Source organism: Columba livia, chromosome 2, assembly GCF_036013475.1.
Source record: "Columba livia isolate bColLiv1 breed racing homer chromosome 2, bColLiv1.pat.W.v2, whole genome shotgun sequence".
Classification (NCBI taxonomy): domain Eukaryota; kingdom Metazoa; phylum Chordata; class Aves; order Columbiformes; family Columbidae; genus Columba; species Columba livia.
Window position 1 is genome coordinate 40,508,630 of NC_088603.1, and position 12,203 is coordinate 40,520,832.

At 35.9% G+C, this 12,203-nt stretch overlaps 1 protein-coding gene across 3 annotated transcripts in view; it reads right to left on the reverse strand.

Moving 5' to 3' along the window:
- The window catches only part of ZNF385D (zinc finger protein 385D), a 428,245-nt gene that overhangs the window by 365,416 nt on the left and 50,626 nt on the right, over positions 1 to 12,203 (reverse strand). The gene's annotated exons all lie outside the window — the stretch shown is intronic.

Genomic DNA, 12,203 nt, shown 5'->3' on the forward strand with positions numbered 1-12,203 from the left:
TAACCCCTGTTTTTTTTTTCTAACAGAAATACAAGTCAGAGGCAAGGGCTGAGATGGAAGAGCACTCCTCTAACAGCTCACTCTCTCTGAAAGTTTATTTGGTTCTTCACCTAGAATTCAGTATTCAAATTTTGCTGAATATCTGCGAGTCTCCAAAACAGTGGAAAAAAAACCAGAAATGGTGAACAGCAACCCTCTTCAGAAACTGAAACTCAGGAGTACAGGGTTCAGCATACAGTTATCTTTAATTTCTGTGGTTTCACATCTTCAGAGCTTTGATTTGATTTAGCAATTCTTTCCAAATCAAAAACATAAGAAAAGAGGAGGAACATATTAAATTCCCTCCTGGCTCACAAACCTTGGTGAACTTGGGCTAGATTTTTTTCATATTGAACCACAACTCAATTGCTCTAGCATTTCATTATAAAAGTCTTTAAAGAGCTTGCTCTGAATGCAGTAATTTGATTTAAAATACATTAAATCCACACTAGAGGCTGACAAAAAGGATCAAAAGAAATTTAAGTCATATTATTAAAATTTTTAGAGATATCCAACATAACCCAGTAAACATCAGTTCTTCAATGTCAGCACTTAACAGCAATCATAATATATGTTTTATGCATCTTATTGAACACACAGAATATTCTAGGAGGAAGTTTCAAGGACAGACATTTCATCCTCTGCCTTGGCATTACAGATTAAAACAATCCAAAGAAAAATGGGCCCTTTTCTGCCTTTTCAGAATACATTTCCACTAATAATTTACCATGCAATCAAAAAAACAATAAGGGTTCTTCCCCCAAATCACAAATTCAGATGAAATCATATTAAAAATCTGTGACAAAATAAAGCTATAAAAATAAGATAGAATTACTAAGCTTTAGGCATATTTAGTCATATGTTGCAGTGTAATCCTGCAGATATCGATGTGACAGCAGTTCTGCAACCAAGAATTTGGTTGGTTGTTTCATTCCTCAAGTTTCTTCTTATTCTACTGAAAACAATACAGTCACTTTAGACATAGGTCTAGGTTGCATTGCTCTTCCTTCTGTGAACTATTTATTGTTCTTCCTCTTTCTGAGAGAATCTGAAGTGATATTAAAGTGGGAATAGCGACCCAGAGAGTACAATATTAGCCATGTTCCCATAAAACACATCCACATAAGGGTTATAATGTCTTCACTAGTACAATACCTTCTGAAGTGTTACACTCCATACCTTTCTGGGAAAACCAGTGATTGCATGTAACATTTAATCAAAGATCCACTCTACTGTAAAACAGCAATTTCTCTTCAATTTTCCACTTAGTAATTCAAAATCTCTTTTGAATGTTAACTGCTGGCAATTTTTGTGCTAGCTACAACTTGGTCAGAATAATTAAAAAAAAAAAACCATTAGCATGTTAATAACTTTGTGTCTCTAAGGGGTAGTTAGTTGGTCCTACATCAGAAAAAGAAGCTGCTTTTTCAGCCCTGTTCTTAATTATAAAATGATTATAATTTACCACAATTTCCTAGTTTCCCTCATTTTAATTTCTGGAGAAGGATGTCTCAACAGGCAGCATGCAGTCATGTAGTAGTTCCAACAAGACCAGCTCACTGAAAACATTTTCACATCTATTAATACATAGAAAGCCAAGAACTTACACATGTAAATAAGAAAGTGGACAGTCTCTGAACAAAACTGCGAGAGAAAATTACGTAGGCTAAATGAGGTTGCCTGTATTACAATAGAGACAGCTGTGTGGCAGTAGCTTTCTGCACTTTATATTATAATCAAATAAGCTTATACACCAGATTTCACACAGTATCTCAATCCCTTTCTAAACTCTGGAGAGTAAATGGTTTAAGATAGGAAAAGAATGAACAGTTTTGTCCATATCTTGACACAAAACAGTTATTGTTCATATACACATTCTCATGGATGCCACTTGTCAACAAGGAAATGAAAGGCATGTTCATAATAAAGGTTTTGTTATTTTGTGCTATTAAGAAATAGATCACAAAGATTATAACTAACACAAGAAACCAGATAGTTAGGACACACACTGGTGATTTCAATGTCTGTTTTACTTGAAGGAACTGCATATAGAATATATAATTTTAGACAAAACTTCTAACAAGGCAATTTTTAATATATTATGTTTCTTTTTTCCCTTCTTGATCATTAAAAATGAGTTTTCAGTAATCAATAGGTCTACTACATTCATAGATGTATTTTTTTGACAGAAGTGAGGTGTTCAAAGGAGATACTAACAGCATGGACAACATTCAACCTGCCACTATGTACAGGGAGTAATAAATATAGTGCACCTGTTTCAGCAGAATATTCATAAATTCAGCTAGTATTTAGAGAACACTCAGATGCTTGCTGATGTAGTCCACACTTTCCCATGGCCTCACCCAATATTATGTTTGTGCAATTTGTGCAGTGTACCTAACAAATTTCACCAATCATGAAGTTTTGACTCACTTTAGTTTCTCATCTTCATCATACAAGAAACTGAATTGCTTCTAGTGAACTTGCTTAGCAGAGAAAAATTTAAATATCAAGCATACACGTGTCCTGTCCCTTGCAGAAACTAATAAATCACTATTGAAAAAGAGAAACAACCAAAGAGCAAGTGAAGAGTTGAAGAGTACTAGCCACTGAACAAATCTCTCCACTTAAACAAACACTGCTCATTTTCTTTAATAAGACTTAATTTGCATGGAAAAAACAACAACTGGAAGGAAGAGAATAATCTAACAGGCTTTGCAACGTAAATTTCACATATCCTTTCTACAGCAGGACATTCAAATGCAGACTTTGGAAACAGCAGAGCTTGTTCCCAGAGCAGACAGAGCTTGCACCTGTGGTCAGCAGACCATGAAGCTTATGATGGGACGGGGCTTTGTGAAAATGAACTAGTTTGAAGAAAGGAATTGTAACCAGTTAAGAAAGCCAGCCCAGGCACAGCAAAACCTTACAGATATGCAGTTCAGAGGTGCACAGATCAGTTCACATACTGATACTAATCTGTCCATAACACCTGTATCACTTGCCCCAAGCCTTCACTGCTCAGAAAGGATTGTAGAGCTGAGCCAAGCCACCACTTTACCATGGAGGATCTTCAGCAAATCCCCACACCAACAACTGAGGCAGGCTTGAAAGCAGATAAAAAGACCTACAGAGAGTCCTCCATGCGGATTCTTATTGTCATAACATAGGAGGCACAAATAAGCTCTAATCAGCCTCTGTCTGCATGGAGACAATATTCATACAGTGAAAATATAATTAGTAATGTTCACAACACTACAACAATCTAGTGTCTGGGCCTTGCTTTGGGAACTCCCTGTTAGCAGGAGCACAACAAAATGCTCCTTCATGCACTGAATGACTGTGAAAGAATTGTCAGAGGCTGACTTCTGAAAAGCTGACACTAACTCTTGACTTAAAGTAATTTGACACTATTTTCCATTATTTTTCCCAGGTAAACTTCAAAAAACATACTCTAAATGAAACATCTATAAGATTAATATTAACGTCATGATAAAACAGTGACCAAGTTGTAACCGTAAGTGATTTCTCCAAATGAGAAAGATGTATTAGCAGCCTCTTCTGGGATGTATTCACTTTCCAATATTAGTCATGAGTTTAATTAACAATTGGATGATAGAATACAGTATACACTTATTAAATTGGTTGATTACGTCAAGCACAAAGGGATGGAAAGCACATGAGAGGTGAAGATTAAATTCAAAATTAGATTGACAAAGTAGAGAAAAGCCCTGTTAAGAAGAAGATCCTGTAAAACAGAAATGGAAATCAACACCCACACAAATATGAGATGAGATAAAACTGGTTAGGCTGAAGTTTTAGAGCAAACAATATCAACATTAGAATAGATCACAAGCTGAATGTGTAATTGGCAAGCTAAACCATAATCAAGTAAGAAAATTTTTTTGGCACCTGCTAAGGAAGAGTATTTTGCCCTTCTCTGGGGACAGAGAATATATTTGTGGGAATTCCTCACATCACAGCGCAAAAGCTTTTTCATCTATTTCTGTTCCAGCTCAGGGTCACTTAAGTCTCCTTTCTTCATACTTCTGTCAGAGATCACTAGAACTAGGCTGCATTATAGGCTATATCTTGAATACATATGGTTTTACAAATGCTTCCTGCCATACTATTAGAACAGTCCACTCATTCTTGAGATCTGCATAAGAGATTTAGCTCCCCTTTATCTTGGCGTTCTGTCATTCAGCAGATATACATCATCCATCAAAAAATTCTTCATTCTTCATCTGTTACATTTTTGTGAAAAATAAGCCTAGCATTACACTGAAAACAGACAGAATTTGGAAAATAAGAACGCATTCATAGTGTATGGAAGTAAAAATCTCTCACAACACTTCTATTCAACTTAGGCCTCTGAAACTGAAACAGATTCCTGAACAAAAATAAATTTGACAGTGAAGGTCAAAAAAGGAAAACAAAACCCACAAAACCCGCACCGCCTCACCTAAAATGTTGTTAATGACTGCAAAAAGGTATTTCTTTTTGTGCAATGTTTCTGTTTTTTCAAGGGTTTGCCCCAGCGAGGAAGCCTTCCTTTTCTTCTGTATCTTAATAGCACATGCTTTCACCACAGCTGGGTACAAAAATTATACAAAGGCATTCAACAGTGACAAAGGTATTAGAAAGCATAAAGTCTCAGCATGACAACTCTAGAAGCAGGATGGGATAAAAGAGGAGAAAAGAATGAATGAAAAAAAAAAAATGCAAAACGTGAGGGTGACAGGTACCATGGGCTGCTTCACATAAGCCATGGAGAAATCCCTTTTCACCACTCTGCTACAGTACTCTGTGCAAGAGGTACCATGTTTGAACTATACAAAAGGACATGAAAGGGTGAACCAGGGATTATGGTTAAATTAAACTGACAGCTGAGATATTGCTTCATTATTTTAAAATTTAGCACTTTTTTTGGTATCTACTTTAAATTTTCTGGCTGATATCCTTGTTTGACAACTATCTGTATATCTGCCCACAACTTTCCATGTTGTAAAGGTAGTTAACATGAAAGATAAAGAAGATGAAAACTAAAGATGGTTTGGCTTTTGGTTTCCCTAAGACCAGGCTTCTAATGGAATTTCCAACGCATGAAAAAAAAAAAAAAAAAATTAGGTTTCAAAATATTATTTCACATTCTTAACCTGGGGAGGAAAGCTATGCAAAAATAAATTATGCACATTTTCACAGGAATTAATTAGTAAGAATCTGGCATACAATACATATACATTCAGGATTATACAGATGCTTTAACACATCAACCATGCAGCACCTATGCTGTAAATTGTATGACCTGAGGTTGCTTAAACTTCACTTGCACATGTTGCACAGCAGAACAGTGAGTGCAGATGAAATCTGACAGAGAAACATTGCAGCACATGAATAAATCAGCTACTCATCATCACAGTAGTGAATGCAATATGAGTAGGACTCAACTTAGATGACATGTAAAGCCAGCTCTTACAGATATTTCATCTTGAGTTTCTCTAGAAAGCAGTAACTCTGATCAGCTGTGTGATGTGCAAGCATCCCTGGACAATTGCTACAGTATGCAGTTATAATTACAATTTTGGTTACTGACAGATTCTCTAAGACAAGATCTATATTCATACATTTCTGCAGAACTAATTACAATGCCTGCAAAAAGGCTGAGAAGTCATCAAGTTTCAGTGCACTGGTTGCAGGTTAAAGTCTGTTCCAATGAAGCTCCAATGAATCCAAAACAGAAGGAAAAACAACAACTCTAGAGCACTCATACTCATTAGCTTTGGCTGTTCCTTTTTAAATAATATTATGTACCATGCAATTTTTTTTCCCCTCTCACTCCTCAACATCTACCAGTATTTTTAAATATTGACACTGAAACTACTCCTGGTGCTCTTGGAAATGGAGTCAAATGTGCACCCTTCATATGCAAGATGCAAATGACCATTTTTACTACTGCTTTTGCTTTCTGTATGAACAATTTCTAAATTGGGTAGAATGAGGTTCTGATGAAGAGATAGCACAGTTGCGTTTGATCATCTCAAAAATAACTGGTAAGAAATCTTTCTCTTATGCATTGATCATATTTCTTCACTTCAATGTTTAACCCACTTAGAGAGTGATCTAACAGACCTCAAAGGGAAATTGACAGGGCTACCACTAAACTGGTAATTTAAAGGTAGTCCATCATATGGTTCATTCAGCATCATTCATTTAAACACAACAGAAACACAGTTATTGTTCGTGATTTACAGGATTAAAGCTCAACCTCTTAGAGCTAGACAGCTCCTTCAAAATATGTTTTTTTTTTTTTCAGTTGGAACAACTTCAGTAAGGTGGTCACAACAGCTTGCAAGAATAGAATGAGTTAGGCATTTACTCTTTCTCTGGACAAAAACCTCAAACTTTCTGTCTCACAAAACATCACTAGCAGCAGATATGCTTTATGGAAACATCTCCAAACTGGACATATATTGAAAAGTCAGGAGAGCAACTGGGAAGATTATCTTGTGTTGAGAACACCAAGACAGATTTTTGTGATAAACTATTATAGTTTCAGAATACAAACACTGGGAACATCAAAATACAAGTCTAATAAATAAAACTAAATCACATCAAACCTTCTAACATCTTGGTGAAAAAAATCACTGAAGTTTTATTTTTAAATAAAGTCTTGAACACCTATGTTTCCTAGAGGTACATCTGATGAGTAACTTCCCAATAGATTGTTTTGATGTAAAAATCTGCACACACAGAAATATAGAATACCCAAAAGGAAGCTTATGATGCTAAAGGGAATGATATAATACAAAGTAAACTAATTTCCTTTTCCATTTATTTATTGTTAACAAAAAAAAAAAAAATAGCTGTATTTGAAAATGAATCCTTGCTAAATCAGTTACATCCCTCTTCACTTGCACACTTCAGTGATACAGGCAGGTAAAAGAACATCTCTGAGTACAGTATTGCCTTACTTAGCGGAACAAACTGAAGAGCCAACCATGTTATCTCACAACTGTAGCAGTTCCTGACTAACTGAACAACACTTACTCGTTTTATCTTAAAAGATATCGGGGGCTGAGGAGCAGAAGATGGAAAAAAAAAAAAAAAAAAAAAAGAGACTGTTTATTGAAGCAGCTTCGCTGTTTTCTGTCTAATCAACACAATCATTTATTTAATTGGTTGAATTTTCAAAGCAATTTTGAAATCCCCTCTATGCCCGAGCAAAAGGCTGCATCCAGTTCTCTTCTCCATGGGAAACTGCCAAGTGTGGTCATGCAACAGCCACAAATTACCACTCAGAGGGGAAAGCAACACCACCAGAACAGAAGAGCAGAAAGAGATAAATATTACTCCTGCACACATGATCTCATGCTTCATTTATCTTATTTTAAGAACCAAGCTACAGAAATTGATGCAGTTTTCAATTTGACCCTTCTCTTCCTAATCCTATTTCAGATAATCGTGATTTCAAAGATTCAGAATGACTATGGCATCCTTCACTGATTCAGTGACCCCAAAGCTGGCATGAAGAGGAATCAGCACAGATATAAAGTACAACTGCTTGAAAGGTGCTGCCTTCAATCTCGCCTAAAATATGTCCATATAGATAAGCCTCCATCACCATCTGCCAATAAAGAAGGCAAATACTTGCAAAGGAATACTTGTTTTCTTCATATAAAAACACCATTCATTTAAAAAAAAGAAAAAAAAAAAAAAACAAGAGAGAGAAGAAACCAAAACTGCAAGACATAATTGCTCCACAGCACTGTATTCAAACTCAAAGTGCAGGGATTATGCAGGGAATAAGAGGGGGAGGAGAAGAAAACAGAAGTATGAGTATACATAAATGAAACTGTAAGTTTTAACTACTATGCATTTTAATCAGCAAACATGTCTCTATGTCCCACATTTCCTTGCCTTGTTTAAACCATGTATTGTACATTATACTAAAAAATAATAAGATTTTCTAAGGTAGCTAGTATTGCAATACCTTAATTTCAGAAAGGAAAGAATATGTAACTCTCCTGTAAAGGAAATAAATCTTTGGCAATTCAGTGTGTGGATATCTGTAAACAAATCCATCCAGAAGTCTCAGTTTTCCTCAATATTAACTGAACGAGAAACAGCTATTAAAAGTTTTAGCAGAAGATTCAGGTCCACAATACAAGATGGAGGACAACTAAGCACAAAAACACAGAGAACCTTCACAAATGCCAGGAATCTGGTTTGTCAGTTTTTACTAAGCAATGTACGGAAATCTATCAAAAATTAGAAATGCTTGATAAAAAACTTTATACCTTGCTAAGATTCTCGCTCCTCTCATCAACTTCCTATCTACTGCTTCTTGATAATAGCTCGGAAACACATACAGAGCTTTAAATCTGAAAACAGGAGTGTTAATTCTGAAAATTTCAGCACAAGAGTTTCAGCCTTTCTTTTCACCCTATCAAAATTGGCAAAGGTCATTCATTTGTAAACATATAAAATGGAAAATGTGAAAATGGAAAAGCCAAATTTACTGAATATCCAATATTCAGCTGACCTTAGTGTAAAAACCTGAATCACCTTCCTGCTACTCACTCCCACAGAAGCTTCAGGGTAAAACAAAATTGTGAAGAGCTGCAGAGAGTACAAATCACCACATGTACAGGGGAGACTAGGGGAGGGGGGAAAAAAAACAATGCAACAAAAAAACACAACACAGAATTAACACAACTTTTAACTTGATGTAAAAATAAAGAATCCTGCATTACTCAACAAGAACAATGGAAGAACTGAGTGGTTTTATTTTCCATCCTTATATGATAAGCAGAATCTTAGTAATAGATCTCTGGAGTGATCCGTGCAGTTAGCTGGAATTTACAGAAGCATGGAGAAACTATGACAAAGAGGAATTTGAAGAAAGTTAAAACCAGTGATTTGGAAACATGTGGGCATAGAAATGTTGTGTTAAAGTTGATTTAAAAAAAAAGAAACAAAAAAAAACCAAAAAAAACACACACACAACAAGGCTTCCCTGAAGAAGCCCAGTATGCATAGGATGGATGGCTACCTTTCCTGATTCTATACACTGCACATAACAACTTGCACACCACTGTGAAAACACAAAACATACACTACAACCCCAAACAAAGCCAGAAAATGGGAAATTCCAGGAGAAGGCAGTAGCCAGCAATGGTTTTCCAGAAGTCTCCCTCTCTAAACCATGAAACTGGATATGTGCTGGAGCCCAAGGCAAGACACCCGTGGTTGCCCTCAGGAAGTCCTACCGGTTCTTTCCCCTCATACAAGGATTCAAGACCCCTCCTATGCCAGATCTCCTCCTAAGGATGTGACACAGTCCCCACAGCCTCCTCACTTCATGGTTTTGCAAGTTGTAGATCCATGCAGTTATATACTAAAGAAATATTTTCTGATGCGCCCTTCCAATTACCAGCTTTCCAAGATTCAAAGGAGGCAACACATGAATTATCCAAATTATGTGTTAGCTAAACCACAGTGAACTACATGAAACTCCCAATGAATCTAACCAAACAAGAACTGGCAGTTAGGTGCATTGATAAAGTTAATGCAGATGAAAATGTGATTACTAGATAGTCACTTTTCCAGATTCTAAGTTAATGGCAACAGCTCACAAAAGAAAACTGAGGAGAAGCACCTGGAAATTAGAATTCCTACTCTGTGCTAAGTCTTGAAATTTAAAAATAATTTTCATATATGATTTGCAAATGAGATTCTTCATTTATTTAAGCTAATTATTTCATCATAACGTTATTAATTTTACAAAAATACAGTGGGGACAAAAAAATTTCTTTACTTCCAAATTCAATGAACTTCCCTAGACTTATCTCAAACTAGCAAACTAGTTTTGTATTAAAATAATAAAATATCTATTTTGATCTCAATGAAATGTATTATCTTTTCAGAACACACACTCGAATTTGGTGATGGGTTGAAGGCTGACCTTTCATGGCAAACCACACAGATGATCTAGTGGAAGAGTCTACAGGAAGGAGAAGCAAATCTGGCTGAAGTGATAGTCAGACCTGTCTTTTGTTACAAATTAAGCATAATGTATACTTGGAACACAGCACAAGAGCTCATTATTGCTGTGATTATACATTTAAAACAAACATACTTCTGATTTCAGTACAGCACATTCAAAATAGCTTAGTATTTGCTAAAAATCAACTCTTCTATTTACAGTCAATAGGATGAATATCCAACTCAGTCATATTACATTTTTGATACATTTAAAATTTCATTATCAGAACGCATATTTGTATTTAAATGAGCTTTCATTGCACACAACAGATTTGACACACATGACAGTTTACCTTATAAAAACAGAAGGTGAAAAGGATATTTAACTTTTTAGCTGCTTAGTGCTGCTGCATTAGATGGACATGTTTGCAAAGGGATTTTGTTACAGCTTGTAAAAGGGAATTACCAAACTGTTCTTTCCAATTTACCTGAAAAACACTCAGCTGCAAACCAATATCCATCAGCATGATAAACTCTGACTCCGACACATATAAGGCCAATTTGTGATGGAAACTGACACAGAGAACTACTTTAATCAACTAATAATCACTCTAAAATTATCTCCAGGAAAATCCCTGTAGCTTCAGTATTTAGATTGAGCGTCAAGGCTCAGTCTGAACCTTTTTACGAAGAAGGCAGCTTCTCTTACAACAAAACCCTGTTAACTTGACAAGAGTTAATGTACCTGGCAGCTCCTCGGCAGGCGGCAGGTTTAGGCACAGAATGCTGATGACACTGGAGCTTTGTGCCACCACCAGAAGTCATTAAGTTGAAAGAACTTTCAAATGAGTCACCGCCATAAATTATTAAAAGAAAAAAATCACACTTAAGGTGTCATAACTCAAGAATTAATTTACTTGGATGATGCTTGATAAAGCTCTTTTGTTTGTTTTTGACATATGTGAAACACATTATAGAGCACTATTTACCATGTACTAAATTACTTTTTACAGATCTGTGTACACAGATAACACCAAATACACACTGTGAAACAACAAGCTTTATATTGGTTTTGGCTAGCTCCCAGCCAGACTGAATACCAGGGCAATCAGCAAAATTTTTGATTAAATGAGCAAACTTAGACCTGAAGTGCATACACATAAACCTACAGTATCTATAGATATTCAAAGAAAAAAAAAAAAAAAAAAGGCGAAGAAACAGAACAATGAAGAATGCCTAGTTTCAAATAGGAAACCAAAACATTTCTTTCCCAGCTGACCTGAATAGAAGCCTGTGGAGATGCCACCTTGAAGTGGAAGACCAACTTAATCACAGCAGGGTGTAGGACTGAACTATACAATTGATGCCAGTATTGCAGGTACCCACTGTAACAATTCGCCTGCAGACTCTCGCTGGCTGTCTGACAATCTGCTAGTGGCTAAAAGACTTCCTAATAATAGTACTAAAGGATTTTTTGTCTTGTTGGGCTTGCCCTTAAAACGACATTATTGTTATGGAGCCACATTGTGTTCTTTGCCAATTAGAAGGACATTTATTTACAAAATAAAGCAAACAAAGCTCCCAAGAGTGCAAATACACCATGTATCTTGCATTTAATGCATTTTTGCTTTTACTTTAGCCAAGAAAGTAAAAAAACACATTACACTTAAACAAAAGAAACTGCTGTTCCTGCAGTCATTCACTTTGTGCTGATTATATCCTATTTCCAAAGAGTTCGCGTTGTTCTGAGAAAAAGTTTTGGATGTGCCGATACCTATCTTCCCAAACATTCAGTTCTTTCTCAAGCAAGCTAAGTATAGATTCAAACTGTTATTTCCAAGATTTTGTAGTAACACTGGCTGAAAAGATTTCTGATACAGATTTTCTCAGCAAAAGCTTAATAACCTCTTACCAACATAGATAAGATCATGAAGCTGTTTATTTAGCTTCAACTAAATTAACTCAAGAGCATTTGTGTGCCGTGTTAATTGATCTCACCTAGGAAAATAAGGTCACGAAGCCAACCAAAAACCTGTTACTGGAACATGCTGCAACAGCCTAACACAATGGAGCTGCAGAACACCTATAGCAGAGGTATTTTATAATTATACAAAGGTGAACTATGTCAAATCAAAATGGAACTCCTGCACAATTCCAGTGCCTGATACTTCCTCCAT